The sequence below is a fragment of the Bufo bufo genome, chromosome 4, assembly GCF_905171765.1.
Source record: "Bufo bufo chromosome 4, aBufBuf1.1, whole genome shotgun sequence".
Lineage (NCBI taxonomy): Eukaryota > Metazoa > Chordata > Amphibia > Anura > Bufonidae > Bufo > Bufo bufo.
In genome coordinates this window covers 249226195-249244031 of record NC_053392.1, presented here as the reverse complement: position 1 = coordinate 249244031, position 17837 = coordinate 249226195, and positions in this window count along the sequence as shown.

Below are 17837 nucleotides of genomic sequence, written 5' to 3'. Positions count from 1 at the left end.
TTTTCCTGAGGAGAAAACTCAGAAAAGGAGATTTTTCTTTCGCCCCTTTTGTGGTCAAGAAATATCATACAGGTTTTCCTGAGGAGAAAACTCAGAAAAGGAGATTTTCCTTTCGCCCCTTTTGTGGTCAAGAAATATCATACAGGGGAAAGGAAAAATGGGTCCGTGGAGTTACCAGAAAGGGGGCAGAGGAAGAGGATTTCTCCACAATCCTTAGAACAAGTCTAGCGACAAACAATGACGCCAGGATTGGGGGAAAACTAAGAGACTTCTCATCCCAGTGGAGGAAAATAACATCAAATCCTTGGGTTCTCTTCCCCCAAACAGATACATGATCATATCTCACAGGTCAAAATCATCCCTGGAAAAACTCTGGAAGGAAGTCCTAGACTTGCTAAAACTAGGGGTGATCAGGTTCCGCCATCTCAGGAAAAGCGATGCTATTATTTAAATCTGTTCCTGGTGACAAAACTGGACGGTTCATACCAGACAATAATAAATCTAAAACATCTAAACAAACATTTTCTCTTTCGCCTATGACAGCACCCCTGGAGAGACCGCCTCCTCCTCTGGACAGGAACCAGAACCGCCTTCTAAAAGAGGGATCCTCCCCTCTACCTCCAGTTCTGTTTCCTGTCCTAAGAGGCAGGAGAGAATCGGATCCGCCGTTTACAGTTGTTCTAGAGCTGCGGGGGCCCCGGCAATTGATGCGGTGAGGAGGGTTACCCGGGCAGCTTAAGTCTCCATGAGGAGCCGCTGCTAAAGTCTGGGCTCCAGTCTCTGTCCCTCACCTTCCGCTCCCCTTCCCGGGCCTGGGGAGTTTTGACCTCTCTGGGATTCCTGTGAACCTCTGCGGCTGTGTTCGCATGTTCGGCCACCGGCCCGCGTGTGTCTGCATCTACTTCCGGGTTCAAGCGGTGGGAGGAAGCCGGCAGCGCGCACCGAGGAGAAAAAGCACAGCCAGCTCACTGCCATGCCGACTGAAGAGCTGACAGTTTCCCATTCCGGCTGGTTGTGCTGTGGAAAGAATGGAGCAGGTTCAGCGTGCTGAGACCACCAATGATACATCGGTACCAGGGTGGGGTAAGAGGGTTCATTCCCCGGCAGACCTTATTTTTAGTATTGCTCATGGGGTCATGTTTGCTTGTGCCTAGGTGTCTAAGGAGTCTTCCAGGAAGACCTCCAGAGCTAAAGAAAGGGGGTGTGCTGTAAAAAGAAGTTACCCTCTGCATGGGCTAAACCCCTTTGTCAAGGATGTGTCAGCAAGTTAATGGAGGAGGAAGCTCTGTCTTTGATGAGCAGTATTAAGCAGATGATCCGGGATGAGGTCAGAGAGTCGGTAAGCGGATTGATTAAAAGCCGCCCCGGTACTTCTGCTGCTGCATCTAAAGATTCCCCCTCCAGTGACAGCGATATACTTTCTGGTTTGGAGGAAGAAGGAGAGTGTTTGTCATCTGACGATTCTTCTGAGGACGAGGCCGCAGGGAAACCGCTGTTTCATGCTGAGAACACTAACTCCCTAGTCAAGGCGGTTAGAGCTACTATGGGGCTGGATGATCTAAAACCTCAGCAATCGGTGGAGGACTCTGTTTGAGGTCCTAGGAAGAGGAAGGGGTTTGATATACAGTACAGACCAAAAGTTTGGACACACCTTCTCATTCAAAGAGTTTTCTTTATTTTCATGACTTTGAAAATTGTAGATTCACACTGAAGGCATCAAAACCATGAATTAACACATGTGGAATTATATACATAACAACCAAGTGTGAAACAACTGAAAATATGTCATATTCTAGGTTCTTCAAAGTAGCCACCTTTTGCTTTGATTACTGCTTTGCACACTCTTGGCATTCTCTTGATGAGCTTCAAGAGGTAGTCCCCTGAAATGGTTTTCACTTCACAGGTGTGCCCTGTCAGGTTTAATAAATGGGATTTCTTGCCTTATAAATGGGGTTTGGACCATCAGTTGCGTTGAGGAGAAGTCAGGTGGATACACAGCTGATAGTCCTACTGAATAGACTGTTAGAATTTGTATTATGGCAAGAAAAAAGCAGCTAAGTAAAGAAAAACGAGTGGCCATCATTACTTTAAGAAATGAAGGTCAGTCAGTCAGCCGAAAAATTGGGAAAACTTTGAAAGTAAGGGCTATTTGACCATGAAGGAGAGTGATGGGGTGCTACGCCAGATGACCTGGCGTCCACAGTCACCGGACCTGAACCCAATCGAGATGGTTTGGGGTGAGCTGGACTGCAGAGTGAAGGCAAAAGGGACAACAAGTGCTAAGCATCTCTGGGAACTCCTTCAAGACTGTTGGAAGACCATTTCAGGGGACTACCTCTTGAAGCTCATCAAGAGTGTGCAAAGCAGTAATCAAAGCAAAAGGTGGCTACTTTGAAGAACCTAGAATATGACATATTTTCAGTTGTTTCACACTTGTTTGTTATGTATATAATTCCACATGTGTTAATTCATAGTTTTGATGCCTTCATAGTCATGAAAATAAAGAAAACTCTTTGAATGAGGAGGTGTGTCCAAACTTTTGGTCTGTACTGTACATAAGAGCATTAAGGCGGTAATTGCCAGAGAATGGAAAAGACCTGATAGGAAGTTTTTCGTTCCTTCCTCTGTTAAACGGAAATATCCGTTTGATGAAGAAGTCTCCGCCCCTTGGGATAGGGCTCCAAAGCTAGATGCTCCTGTGGCTAAGATGTCCAGGAAGAATGCACTACCCTTTGAAGATATGGGTTCCCTTAAGGACGCAATGGACAGAAGGGCATAAGTTTATTTAAAGGGATTCTGTCACCTCGTATAACACAAATTCAGATTTTAAACCAGTCATGCTCCACAGCTTACCTTGAATCGGCTGTGCTGTTTTTTATTGTAATCCGTCCAGCAGTTTTGCAGAAAAACGACTTTTATAAAACCCTGAAGGTGCCCAGAGGGGCGTTATGTTCCCCTTTGTGTGCCCAGTAACGCCCCTCTTACAGTGCCCAAAACGCCTTCCTCCAGAATCCCTAACCGCCCACAGCGTCTCATCCCTCTCCTCCCCCTCCCTGACGGCCGAGCGAAGTCTCGCGCGAGCATCGGACGTCACTGGGCTCGGCGCATGCCCAGTGACGACGATGAAGCTCCTGCCCTCAGTCTCCAGCAAATCGCACTGGCGCAGCCCTCAATGGGTACTGCGTCTGCGCGAGACTTCGCTCGGCCGTCAGGGAGGGGGAGGAGAGGGATGAGACGCTGTGGGCGGTTAGGGATTCTGGAGGAAGGCGTTTTGGGCACTGTAAGAGGGGCGTTACTGGGCACACAAAGGGGAACATAACGCCCCTCTGGGCACCTTCAGGGTTTTATAAAAGTCGTTTTTCTGCAAAACTGCTGGACGGATTACAATAAAAAACAGCACAGCCGATTAAAGGTAAGCTGTGGAGCATGACTAGTTTAAAATCTGAATTTGTGTTATACGAGGTGACAGAATCCCTTTAAAGAAAAACTGGGAGGCCTCTGCAGCAACTTTTAAACCTGCTATTGCTGCTACATCTGTTGCTATGTCCTTAAAGGTGTGGATGGGGGAGTTAGAGGCCCACATTAAAGGAGGTACCCCTAGGGAACAGTTGCTTACCTCCTTCCCTATTATAAACAATGCCCTAGATTTCTTGGCTAATGCCTCTGCGGACTCCTTAAGATTTACCGCTAGGGCTTCAGCCTTATCTAACTCTGCCCGTAGGGCTATTTGGTTAAAGGGCTGGAATGGGGACGCTTCCTCTAAGGCAAAGCTTTGTGCTATCCTGTGGCAGGGTGAGTTTTTGTTTGGCCCCGTCCTTGACGACCTTCTGGAAAAGGTCTCCGACAAGAAAAGAGGCTTTCCCTCCGCTAGTCAACCACCCAGGAGGTCTTTCCGTGCTAGATTTAATAAAGAAGTATTTAAGGGAAAGAAGAGAGCAAAGCAGTTTTCTGGTGTGACTAGAAAAAATAAGGGGTTTCTTTTTTCTGGGCCAGATGCCTCATAGAACCAGTCCCAATGACGCCAGGCCCCCGGTCAGAGGTCGTCTGTCTCTTTTTGCCCATTGGTGGCAGGAGATCTCCGACAGCACATACATAAACTCGGTAATAAGGGAAGGCCTAAGGTTAAACTTTCAAAGCTTTCCAGAAGGGAGAATTGTAGTCACAGATTACCAGTCAGATCCCACAAAGCAGTCAGCTATCATTGCAGAAGTCTTTTTCCTAATAGAGAAGAGAGTGTTGATAAAGGTCCCAGAGCAGGAGGTGACAATAGGGTTTTACTCTCCCCTGTTTCTCGTTAACCACTTCCCATCTGGGCCCTTTGCCCCCTTCCTGACCAAGCCAAATTTTGCAAAACTGACATATCTCACTTTATGTGGTAATAACTTTGGAACGCCTTTATTTATCCAAGTCATTCAGATTGTTTTCTCGTGACACATTGTACTTCATGATAGTCATAAATTTGAGTCAAAATATTTCACCTTTATTTATGAAAAAATCCCAAATTTACCCAAAAATTTGAAAAATTCACAATTTTCTAAATTTCAATTTCTCTGCTTTTAAAACAGAAAGTGATACCTCATAAAATATTTATTATTTAACATTCCCCATATGTCTACTTTATGTTGGCATCATTTTGGAAATGTCATTTTATTTTTTTAGGACGTTAGAAGGCTTAGAAGTTTAGAAGCAATTCTTCAAATTTTTAAGAAAATTGCCAAAACCCACTTTATAAGGACCAGTTCAGGTCTGAAGTCACTTTGTGGGGCCTACATAGTGGATACCCCCATAAATGACCCCATTGTAGAAACTACACCCCTCAAGGTATTCAAAACCGATTTTACAAACTTTGTTAACCCTTTAGGCGTTCCACAAGAATTAAAGGAAAATGGAGATCAAATTTTTAAATTTCACTTTTTTGGCAGATTTTCCATTTTAATCAATTTTTTTCTTTAACACATCGATGGTTAACAGCCAAACAAAACTCAATATTTATTACCCAGATTCTGCGGTTTACAGAAACACCCCACATGTGGTCGTAAACTGCTGTATGGGCACACGGCAGGGCGCAGAAGGAAAGGAACTCCACATGGCTTTTAGATGCCATGTCCCATTTGAAGCCCCCTGATGCACCCTTACAGTAGAAACTCCCAAGAAGTGACCCCATTTTGGAAACTAGGGGATAAGGTGCCAGTTTTATTAGTACTATTTTTTGGGTACATATGATTTTTTTGATCATTCATTATAACACTTTATGGGGCAAGGTGACCAAAAAATTGGTTGTTTTAGCACAGTTTCTATTTATTTATTTTTACAGCGTTCACCTGAGGGGTTCAGTCAAGTGACATTTTTATAGAGCAGATTGTTACGGACGTGGCGATACCTAATATGTATACTTTTTCTCATTTATTAAAGTTTTACACAATAATAGCATTTTTGAAACCAAAAAAATGATGTTTTAGTGTCTCCATGTTCTAAGAGCTATACAGGGAGTGCAGAATTATTAGGCAAGTTGTATTTTTGAGGATTAATTTTATTATTGAACAACAACCATGTTCTCAATGAACCCAAAAAACTCATTAATATCAAAGCTGAATATTTTTGGAAGTAGTTTTTAGTTTGTTTTTAGTTTTAGCTATTTTACGGGGATATCTGTGTGTGCAGCTGACTATTACTGTGCATAATTATTAGGCAACTTAACAAAAAACAAATATATACCCATTTCAATTATTTATTTTTACCAGTGAAACCAATATAACATCTCAACATTCACAAATATACATTTCTGACATTCAAAAACAAAACAAAAACAAATCAGTGACCAATATAGCCACCTTTCTTTGCAAGGACACTCAAAAGCCTGCCATCCATGGATTCTGTCAGTGTTTTGATCTGTTCACCATTAACATTGCGTGCAGCAGCAACCACAGCCTCCCAGACACTGTTCAGAGAGGTGTACTGTTTTCCCTCCTTGTAAATCTCACATTTGATGATGGACCACAGGTTCTCAATGGGGTTCAGATCAGGTGAACAAGGAGGCCATGTCATTAGATTTTCTTCTTTTATACCCTTTCTTGCCAGCCACGCTGTGGAGTACTTGGACGCGTGTGATGGAGCATTGTCCTGCATGAAAATCATGTTTTTCTTGAAGGATGCAGACTTCTTCCTGTACCACTGCTTGAAGAAGGTGTCTTCCAGAAACTGGCAGTAGGACTGGGAGTTGAGCTTGACTCCATCCTCAACCCAAAAAGGCCCCACAAGCTCATCTTTGATGATACCAGCCCAAACCAGTACTCCACCTCCACCTTGCTGGCGTCTGAGTCGGACTGGAGCTCTCTGCCCTTTACCAATCCAGCCACGGGCCCATCCATCTGGCCCATCAAGACTCACTCTCATTTCATCAGTCCATAAAACCTTAGAAAAATCAGTCTTGAGATATTTCTTGGCCCAGTCTTGACGTTTCAGCTTGTGTGTCTTGTTCAGTGGTGGTCGTCTTTCAGCCTTTCTTACCTTGGCCATGTCTCTGAGTATTGCACACCTTGTGCTTTTGGGCACTCCAGTGATGTTGCAGCTCTGAAATATGGCCAAACTGGTGGCAAGTGGCATCTTGGCAGCTGCACGCTTGACTTTTCTCAGTTCATGGGCAGTTATTTTGCGCCTTGGTTTTTCCACACGCTTCTTGCGACCCTGTTGACTATTTTGAATGAAACGCTTGATTGTTCGATGATCACGCTTCAGAAGCTTTGCAATTTTAAGAGTGCTGCATCCCTCTGCAAGATATCTCACTATTTTTGACTTTTCTGAGCCTGTCAAGTCCTTCTTTTGACCCATTTTGCCAAAGGAAAGGAAGTTGCCTAATAATTATGCACACCTAATATAGGGTGTTGATGTCATTAGACCACACCCCTTCTCATTACAGAGATGCACATCACCTAATATGCTTAATTGGTAGTAGGCTTTCGAGCCTATACAGCTTGGGGTAAGACAACATGCATAAAGAGGATGATGTGGTCAAAATACTCATTTGCCTAATAATTCTGCACGCAGTGTAGTTTTTTTTATTTTTTGAGAGATTTTCTTATGTAGGGGCTCATTTTTTGCGGGATGAGGTGACGGTTTTATTGGTACCATTTTGTGGGACATACGCGTTTTTGATCACTTGGTGTTGCACCTTTTGTGATGCAAGGTGACAAAAATTGCTTGTTTTGACACAGTTTTTTTTTTTTTTTTTTTTTTTTACGGTGTTCACCCGAGGGGTTAGGTCATGTGATATTTTTATAGAGCTGGTTTTTACGGACGCGGCAATACTAAATATGTCTATTTTATTTTATTTTTTCTATTTTTAATTTTTTTTTTTATTCCTTACTTGGGATTTTTTTTTTTTTTACATGTGAAACTTTTTTTTTTTTTTTTTTTTTTTTTTCAACCCTTTATTTTATTTTTATTTTATTTTACACTTTTCGTCCCCCATAAGGTCATACAAGACCTCTGGGGGACATTTACTTCACTTTTTATTTTTTTTTACACTGTTGATTTCTCCTGTAACTGGGGCTGACATAGTAGCCCCAGTTACAGGACAAATGCACCCCTATAGAGGCTGTACAGCAGCAATCCTGCGCTGTACAGCCTCACAGCAGGGCTGATCGAGGTCTCTGAGAGACCTCACACAGCTCCTGCACTCTCCGGTCACGCTGTGTCTGCAGCGATCGTGAAGGCAGGGACACCTGGGCACTGTCCCTGCCTTGTCTTAGGGTTGCCCTGCTGTCACTGACAGCGGGCAACCCGATCAGCAGCTGCACGATTAGCGTGCAGCTGCTATTTCTGACAGGACGTTTTAAAACATGCTGTCAGAAATAGACGTCCACCCATAGGACGTTTATATCCTATGGGCGGACGTGAGGCGGTTAAGAAACCAAATGGCTCGTTTCGGACCATAATAAACTTAAAATGCTTAAACCAGTATCTGGTGTACGAGAGGTTTCGTATGGAGTCCATTAGGTCAGCAGTAAGCAATCTTTCCCCGGACTGCTTTATGGCCACAGTGGACCTGAGGGATGCATATTACCATGTCCCTATCCATCCCAGCCATCAGATGTTTCTGAGGGTAGCAGTCCAATTAAGGAAGGAAGCTCTACATCTTCAGTTTCAGGCCTTACCCTTTGGGTTTTCGCAGGCTCCGAGGGTGTTCATGAAGATTGTTTCAGAAATGATGGCCTACGTGAGGGAGAAAGAGAGTCATTATACCTTACCTGGACGACTTTCTTCTTGTGTCTTAGTCAGATCAGGCTCTTCAGGGTAATCGGCAGGGAGGTACAAGGGCTCAGGGCCTCATGTCTCTCACCCATCAGATATTCAGTCTGGCAGAAGCTTCTCTATCATCCCTTTCTGCGGTGCATCTAAAGGGCTTGGACAATGTGAAAGCGGACTTCCTCAGTCGTCATCATCAAAGCCAGGGAGAATGGTCCCTAGATCAAAAGGTTTTCAACCAGATCACAGCATTATGTGGGATTCCGGAGATAGATCTCTTTGCCACCAGATCGAACAGAAAGGTAGATGTTTTCTATTCCCTATCTCCGGGGGAGTATCCAAGAGCAGTGGACGCATTGGGTCAATTTTGTCTCAGGGTCCAATCTTTCACCCAGAAGTAAGAAATCTGCATCTGACTGCTTGGCTCTTGAGAGGGAGATAAAAAAAAAAAAAAAAAAAGGTCTTTCTGAAGAAGTAGTTAACACTCTGTTGGCCAGTCGAAAGAGGGTTATTTCTGAGATCTAGCTGAGAGATTGGAAGGCCTTTTTCAGATACGTAAATAGACCTGTGGATATGTTAGAGGTTCCTGACATTCCGCTCATGCTAGAATTCTTACAGGAAGGATGGAAGAAAAAACTCAGGCCTAGTATTTTAAAGGTCCAGATATCTGCTTTAAGTGCCTTATTTGAGTTTAGATTAGCAGAACATCGCTGGGTCAAGAGGTTTGTTTTAGCTGTGTCCAAGTTATCCCTGGTCTCCAAAGTTAAAACCCCTCCTTGGGATTTAAAGGGAACCTGTCACCGGGATTTTGTGTGTAGAGCTGAGGACATGGGTTGCTAGATGGCCGTTAGCACATCCGCAATACCCAGTCCCCATAGCTCTGTGTGCTTTTATTGTGTAAAAAAACACGCTTTGATACATATGCAAATTAACCTGAGATGAGTCCTGTCCCTGACTCATCTCACGTACAGGACTCATCTCAGGTTAATTTGCATATGTATCAAATCGTTTTTTTTAAACAATAAAAGCACACAGAGCTATAGGGACTGGATATTGCGGATGTGCTAGCGGCAATCTAGCAACCCATGTCCTCAGCTCTATACACAAAATCCCGGTGACAGGTTCCCTTTAAACTTGGTCCTCTCTGCTCTCTCTTCTGACCCCTTTGAGCCGATTGATAATATCTCCCCAAAGATGCTCTCCCTAAAGCTTGCTTTCCTGCTTGCCATTACCTCGGCTAGAAGGGTTAGTGAGATCACCCCTCTATTTGGTTATCTTGGAAGATCTGGTAGTGATTTTTCTGATCCTTCTTATTTACCAAAAGTCTCTTCTCATTTTCACTGTTCTCAGGAGATAGTGCTACCTTCCTTCTGTGCCTCCCCTAAGAATGAGAAAGAATCAGAATTCCATTGCCTAGACATTAGGAGGTATATTTTACAATATCTGAAGGTTACTCAGCCCTGGAGGGCCTCCTCTTGTCTGCTGCTTTTAGTTCATGGAGCTAGGAAGGGTTTGGATGCCTCTTCTCAGACTATTGCTAGGTGGATCAGGCAGGCCATTTCCTTAGCTTTCTCTTCGAAGAGAGTAGTTCCGTCCTCGGGGTTTGGGCTCACTCTACAAGATCAGTCTCCACGTCATGGGCAGAGAGAGCTTCAGCTTCAATTGAGCAGATTTGTAGGGCAGCTACCTGGAGGTTTCCTCATACTTTTTTTTTTTTTTAGGCACTATAGACTACAGCTACCTTCTAATGAAGGTCTTTTCTTTGGTCGTAAGGTGCTGCAGGTTGTGGTCCCACCCTAGATAGGATTCTTGCCTATTCTACAGGTGTGCTGTCATAGGCAAAAGAGAAATATTGGATTACATTTACCGATAATCGTTTTTTTTTGAGTCTATGACAGCACCTGGTTATTTCCCCCCCCTTCCCCCAAAAAAAGGATTTATACACTGCTAAAAAAAATAAAGGGAACACAAAAATAACCAAGATCTGAATTAATTAAATATTCTTCTGAAATACTTTGTTCTTTACATAGTTGAATGTGCTGACAACAAAATCAAACAAAAATAAAAAAATGGAAATCAAAATTTTCAACCCATGGAGGTCTGGATTTGGAGTCACACTCAAAATTAAAGTGGAAAAACACACTACAGGCTGATCCAACTTTGATGTAATGTCCTTAAAACAAGTCAAAATGAGGCTCAGTAGTGTGTGTGGTCTCCACGTGCCTGTATGACCTCCCTACAACGCCTGTGCATGCTCCTGATGAGGTGGCGGACGGTCTCCTGAGGGATCTCCTCCCAGACCTGGACTAAAGCATCTGCCAACTCCTGGACAGTCTGTGGTGCAAAGTGACGTTGGTGGATAGAGCGAGACATGATGTCCCAGATGTGCTCAATTGGATTCAGGTCTGGGGAACGGGCGGGCCAGTCCATAGCATCAATGCCTTCGTCTTGCAGGAACTGCTGACACACTCCAGCCACATGAGGTCTAGCATTGTCTTGCATTAGGAGGAACCCAGGGCCAACCGCACCAGCATATGGTCTCACAAGGGGTCTGAGGATCTCATCTCGGTACCTAATGGCAGTCAGGCTACCTCTGGCGAGCACATGGAGGGCTGTGCGGCCCTCCAAAGAAATGCCACCCCACACCATTACTGACCCAATGCCAAACCGGTCATGCTGGAGGATGTTGCAGGCAGCAGAACGTTCTCCACGGCGTCTCAAGACTCTGTCACGTCTGTCACATGTGCTCAGTGTGAACCTGCTTTCATCTGTGAAGAGCACAAGGCGCCAGTGGCGAATTTGCCAATCTTGGTGTTCTCTGGCAAATGCCAAACGTCCTGCACGGTGTTGGGCTGTAAGCACAACCCCCACCTGTGGACGTCGGGCCCTCATATCACCCTCATGGAGTCTGTTTCTGACCGTTTGAGCAGACACATGCACATTTGTGGCCTGCTGGAGGTCATTTTGCAGGGCTCTGGCAGTGCTCCTCCTGTTCCTCCTTGCACAAAGGCGGAGGTAGCGGTCCTGCTGCTGGGTTGTTGCCCTCCTACGGCCTCCTCCACGTCTCCTGATGTACTGGCCTGTCTCCTGGTAGCGCCTCCATGCTCTGGACACTACGCTGACAGACACAGCAAACCTTCTTGCCACAGCTCGCATTGATGTGCCATCCTGGATAAGCTGCACTACCTGAGCCACTTGTGTGGGTTGTAGACTCCGTCTCATGCTACCACTAGAGTGAAAGCACCGCCAGCATTCAAAAGTGACCAAAACATCAGCCAGGAAGCATAGGAACTGAGAAGTGGTCTGTGGTTACCACCTGCAGAACCACTCCTTTATTGGGGGTGTCTTGCTAATTGCCTATAATTTCCACCTGTTGTCTATCCCATTTGCACAACAGCATGTGAAATTGATTGTCACTCAGTGTTACTTCCTAAGTGGACAGTTTGATTTCACAGAAGTGTGATTGACTTGGAGTTACATTGTGTTGTTTAAGTGTTCCCTTTATTTTTTTGAGCAGTGTATATTCATAGATTAGAGAATGATGTTATTTAAGATGTTAAGTTTCTTAGTTCTTGAGAAAGGATTGGAGGTAGAGGGGAAGATCCCTCTTTTAAAAGGCGGTTCTCGTTCCTGTCTGGAGTAAGAGGTGGTCTCTCCAGGGGTGCTGTCATAGGCTCAAAGAAAAACGATTACCGGTAAGTGTAATCCAATATTTTTGTACAGGAAATTCAAGATGGAGTCCCTGAACTCTACCATCCCTTTAATAAACAAAAAGAATGTGTTGATGAGCACAATTGATTTAAAGGACGCTTACTAAGGCTACTTTCACACCTGCGTTCAGGTGTCCGCTCGTGAGCTCCGTTTGAAGGGGCTCACAAGCGGCCCTGAACGCAGCCGTCCGGCCCTAATGCATTCTCAGTGGAGGCCGATCCACTGAGAATGCATCCGTCTGCCAGCGTTCAGCCTCCGCTCAGTGAGCGGACACCTGACCGCTGCTTGCAGCGTTCGGGTGTCCGCCTGGCCGTGCGGAGGCGAGCGGATCCGTCCAGACTTACAATGTAAGTCAATGGGGACGCATCCGTTTGAAGATGACACTATATGGCTCAATCTTCAAACGGATCCGCCCCCATTGACTTTCAATGTAAAGTCTGGACGGATCCGCTCAGGCTACTTTCACACTTAGAAATTTTTCTAAGTTATAATGCAGACGGATCCGTTCTGAACGGATGCAAACGTCAGCATTATAGGAGCGCATCCGTCTGATGAAACATCTGTTGATCTGTTGATCTGTTCACCATTAACATTGCGTGCAGCAGCAACCACAGCCTCCCAGACACTGTTCAGAGAGGTGTACTGTTTTCCCTCCTTGTAAATCTCACATTTGATGATGGACCACAGGTTCTCAATGGGGTTCAGATCAGGTGAACAAGGAGGCCATGTCATTAGATTTTCTTCTTTTATACCCTTTCTTGCCAGCCACGCTGTGGAGTACTTGGACGCGTGTGATGGAGCATTGTCCTGCATGAAAATCATGTTTTTCTTGAAGGATGCAGACTTCTTCCTGTACCACTGCTTGAAGAAGGTGTCTTCCAGAAACTGGCAGTAGGACTGGGAGTTGAGCTTGACTCCATCCTCAACCCGAAAAGGCCCCACAAGCTCATCTTTGATGATACCAGCCCAAACCAGTACTCCACCTCCACCTTGCTGGCGTCTGAGTCGGACTGGAGCTCTCTGCCCTTTACCAATCCAGCCACGGGCCCATCCATCTGGCCCATCAAGACTCACTCTCATTTCATCAGTCCATAAAACCTTAGAAAAATCAGTCTTGAGATATTTCTTGGCCCAGTCTTGACGTTTCAGCTTGTGTGTCTTGTTCAGTGGTGGTCGTCTTTCAGCCTTTCTTACCTTGGCCATGTCTCTGAGTATTGCACACCTTGTGCTTTTGGGCACTCCAGTGATGTTGCAGCTCTGAAATATGGCCAAACTGGTGGCAAGTGGCATCTTGGCAGCTGCACGCTTGACTTTTCTCAGTTCATGGGCAGTTATTTTGCGCCTTGGTTTTTCCACACGCTTCTTGCGACCCTGTTGACTATTTTGAATAAAACGCTTGATTGTTCGATGATCACGCTTCAGAAGCTTTGCAATTTTAAGAGTGCTGCATCCCTCTGCAAGATATCTCACTATTTTTGACTTTTCTGAGCCTGTCAAGTCCTTCTTTTGACCCATTTTGCCAAAGGAAAGGAAGTTGCCTAATAATTATGCACACCTAATATAGGGTGTTGATGTCATTAGACCACACCCCTTCTCATTACAGAGATGCACATCACCTAATATGCTTAATTGGTAGTAGGCTTTCGAGCCTATACAGCTTGGGGTAAGACAACATGCATAAAGAGGATGATGTGGTCAAAATACTCATTTGCCTAATAATTCTGCACGCAGTGTAGTTTTTTTTATTTTTTGAGAGATTTTCTTATGTAGGGGCTCATTTTTTGCGGGATGAGGTGACGGTTTTATTGGTACCATTTTGTGGGACATACGCGTTTTTGATCACTTGGTGTTGCACCTTTTGTGATGCAAGGTGACAAAAATTGCTTGTTTTGACACAGTTTTTTTTTTTTTTTTTTTTTTTTACGGTGTTCACCCGAGGGGTTAGGTCATGTGATATTTTTATAGAGCTGGTTTTTACGGACGCGGCAATACTAAATATGTCTATTTTATTTTATTTTTTCTATTTTTAATTTTTTTTTTTATTCCTTACTTGGGATTTTTTTTTTTTTTACATGTGAAACTTTTTTTTTTTTTTTTTTTTTTTTTCAACCCTTTATTTTATTTTTTTTTTATTTTACACTTTTCGTCCCCCATAAGGTCATACAAGACCTCTGGGGGACATTTACTTCACTTTTTATTTTTTTTTACACTGTTGATTTCTCCTGTAACTGGGGCTGACATAGTAGCCCCAGTTACAGGACAAATGCACCCCTATAGAGGCTGTACAGCAGCAATCCTGCGCTGTACAGCCTCACAGCAGGGCTGATCGAGGTCTCTGAGAGACCTCACACAGCTCCTGCACTCTCCGGTCACGCTGTGTCTGCAGCGATCGTGAAGGCAGGGACACCTGGGCACTGTCCCTGCCTTGTCTTAGGGTTGCCCTGCTGTCACTGACAGCGGGCAACCCGATCAGCAGCTGCACGATTAGCGTGCAGCTGCTATTTCTGACAGGACGTTTTAAAACATGCTGTCAGAAATAGACGTCCACCCATAGGACGTTTATATCCTATGGGCGGACGTGAGGCGGTTAAGAAACCAAATGGCTCGTTTCGGACCATAATAAACTTAAAATGCTTAAACCAGTATCTGGTGTACGAGAGGTTTCGTATGGAGTCCATTAGGTCAGCAGTAAGCAATCTTTCCCCGGACTGCTTTATGGCCACAGTGGACCTGAGGGATGCATATTACCATGTCCCTATCCATCCCAGCCATCAGATGTTTCTGAGGGTAGCAGTCCAATTAAGGAAGGAAGCTCTACATCTTCAGTTTCAGGCCTTACCCTTTGGGTTTTCGCAGGCTCCGAGGGTGTTCATGAAGATTGTTTCAGAAATGATGGCCTACGTGAGGGAGAAAGAGAGTCATTATACCTTACCTGGACGACTTTCTTCTTGTGTCTTAGTCAGATCAGGCTCTTCAGGGTAATCGGCAGGGAGGTACAAGGGCTCAGGGCCTCATGTCTCTCACCCATCAGATATTCAGTCTGGCAGAAGCTTCTCTATCATCCCTTTCTGCGGTGCATCTAAAGGGCTTGGACAATGTGAAAGCGGACTTCCTCAGTCGTCATCATCAAAGCCAGGGAGAATGGTCCCTAGATCAAAAGGTTTTCAACCAGATCACAGCATTATGTGGGATTCCGGAGATAGATCTCTTTGCCACCAGATCGAACAGAAAGGTAGATGTTTTCTATTCCCTATCTCCGGGGGAGTATCCAAGAGCAGTGGACGCATTGGGTCAATTTTGTCTCAGGGTCCAATCTTTCACCCAGAAGTAAGAAATCTGCATCTGACTGCTTGGCTCTTGAGAGGGAGATAAAAAAAAAAAAAAAAAAAGGTCTTTCTGAAGAAGTAGTTAACACTCTGTTGGCCAGTCGAAAGAGGGTTATTTCTGAGATCTAGCTGAGAGATTGGAAGGCCTTTTTCAGATACGTAAATAGACCTGTGGATATGTTAGAGGTTCCTGACATTCCGCTCATGCTAGAATTCTTACAGGAAGGATGGAAGAAAAAACTCAGGCCTAGTATTTTAAAGGTCCAGATATCTGCTTTAAGTGCCTTATTTGAGTTTAGATTAGCAGAACATCGCTGGGTCAAGAGGTTTGTTTTAGCTGTGTCCAAGTTATCCCTGGTCTCCAAAGTTAAAACCCCTCCTTGGGATTTAAAGGGAACCTGTCACCGGGATTTTGTGTGTAGAGCTGAGGACATGGGTTGCTAGATGGCCGTTAGCACATCCGCAATACCCAGTCCCCATAGCTCTGTGTGCTTTTATTGTGTAAAAAAACACGCTTTGATACATATGCAAATTAACCTGAGATGAGTCCTGTCCCTGACTCATCTCACGTACAGGACTCATCTCAGGTTAATTTGCATATGTATCAAATCGTTTTTTTTAAACAATAAAAGCACACAGAGCTATAGGGACTGGATATTGCGGATGTGCTAGCGGCAATCTAGCAACCCATGTCCTCAGCTCTATACACAAAATCCCGGTGACAGGTTCCCTTTAAACTTGGTCCTCTCTGCTCTCTCTTCTGACCCCTTTGAGCCGATTGATAATATCTCCCCAAAGATGCTCTCCCTAAAGCTTGCTTTCCTGCTTGCCATTACCTCGGCTAGAAGGGTTAGTGAGATCACCCCTCTATTTGGTTATCTTGGAAGATCTGGTAGTGATTTTTCTGATCCTTCTTATTTACCAAAAGTCTCTTCTCATTTTCACTGTTCTCAGGAGATAGTGCTACCTTCCTTCTGTGCCTCCCCTAAGAATGAGAAAGAATCAGAATTCCATTGCCTAGACATTAGGAGGTATATTTTACAATATCTGAAGGTTACTCAGCCCTGGAGGGCCTCCTCTTGTCTGCTGCTTTTAGTTCATGGAGCTAGGAAGGGTTTGGATGCCTCTTCTCAGACTATTGCTAGGTGGATCAGGCAGGCCATTTCCTTAGCTTTCTCTTCGAAGAGAGTAGTTCCGTCCTCGGGGTTTGGGCTCACTCTACAAGATCAGTCTCCACGTCATGGGCAGAGAGAGCTTCAGCTTCAATTGAGCAGATTTGTAGGGCAGCTACCTGGAGGTTTCCTCATACTTTTTTTTTTTTTTAGGCACTATAGACTACAGCTACCTTCTAATGAAGGTCTTTTCTTTGGTCGTAAGGTGCTGCAGGTTGTGGTCCCACCCTAGATAGGATTCTTGCCTATTCTACAGGTGTGCTGTCATAGGCAAAAGAGAAATATTGGATTACATTTACCGATAATCGTTTTTTTTTGAGTCTATGACAGCACCTGGTTATTTCCCCCCCCCTTCCCCCAAAAAAAGGATTTATACACTGCTAAAAAAAATAAAGGGAACACAAAAATAACCAAGATCTGAATTAATTAAATATTCTTCTGAAATACTTTGTTCTTTACATAGTTGAATGTGCTGACAACAAAATCAAACAAAAATAAAAAAATGGAAATCAAAATTTTCAACCCATGGAGGTCTGGATTTGGAGTCACACTCAAAATTAAAGTGGAAAAACACACTACAGGCTGATCCAACTTTGATGTAATGTCCTTAAAACAAGTCAAAATGAGGCTCAGTAGTGTGTGTGGTCTCCACGTGCCTGTATGACCTCCCTACAACGCCTGTGCATGCTCCTGATGAGGTGGCGGACGGTCTCCTGAGGGATCTCCTCCCAGACCTGGACTAAAGCATCTGCCAACTCCTGGACAGTCTGTGGTGCAAAGTGACGTTGGTGGATAGAGCGAGACATGATGTCCCAGATGTGCTCAATTGGATTCAGGTCTGGGGAACGGGCGGGCCAGTCCATAGCATCAATGCCTTCGTCTTGCAGGAACTGCTGACACACTCCAGCCACATGAGGTCTAGCATTGTCTTGCATTAGGAGGAACCCAGGGCCAACCGCACCAGCATATGGTCTCACAAGGGGTCTGAGGATCTCATCTCGGTACCTAATGGCAGTCAGGCTACCTCTGGCGAGCACATGGAGGGCTGTGCGGCCCTCCAAAGAAATGCCACCCCACACCATTACTGACCCAATGCCAAACCGGTCATGCTGGAGGATGTTGCAGGCAGCAGAACGTTCTCCACGGCGTCTCAAGACTCTGTCACGTCTGTCACATGTGCTCAGTGTGAACCTGCTTTCATCTGTGAAGAGCACAAGGCGCCAGTGGCGAATTTGCCAATCTTGGTGTTCTCTGGCAAATGCCAAACGTCCTGCACGGTGTTGGGCTGTAAGCACAACCCCCACCTGTGGATGTCGGGCCCTCATATCACCCTCATGGAGTCTGTTTCTGACCGTTTGAGCAGACACATGCACATTTGTGGCCT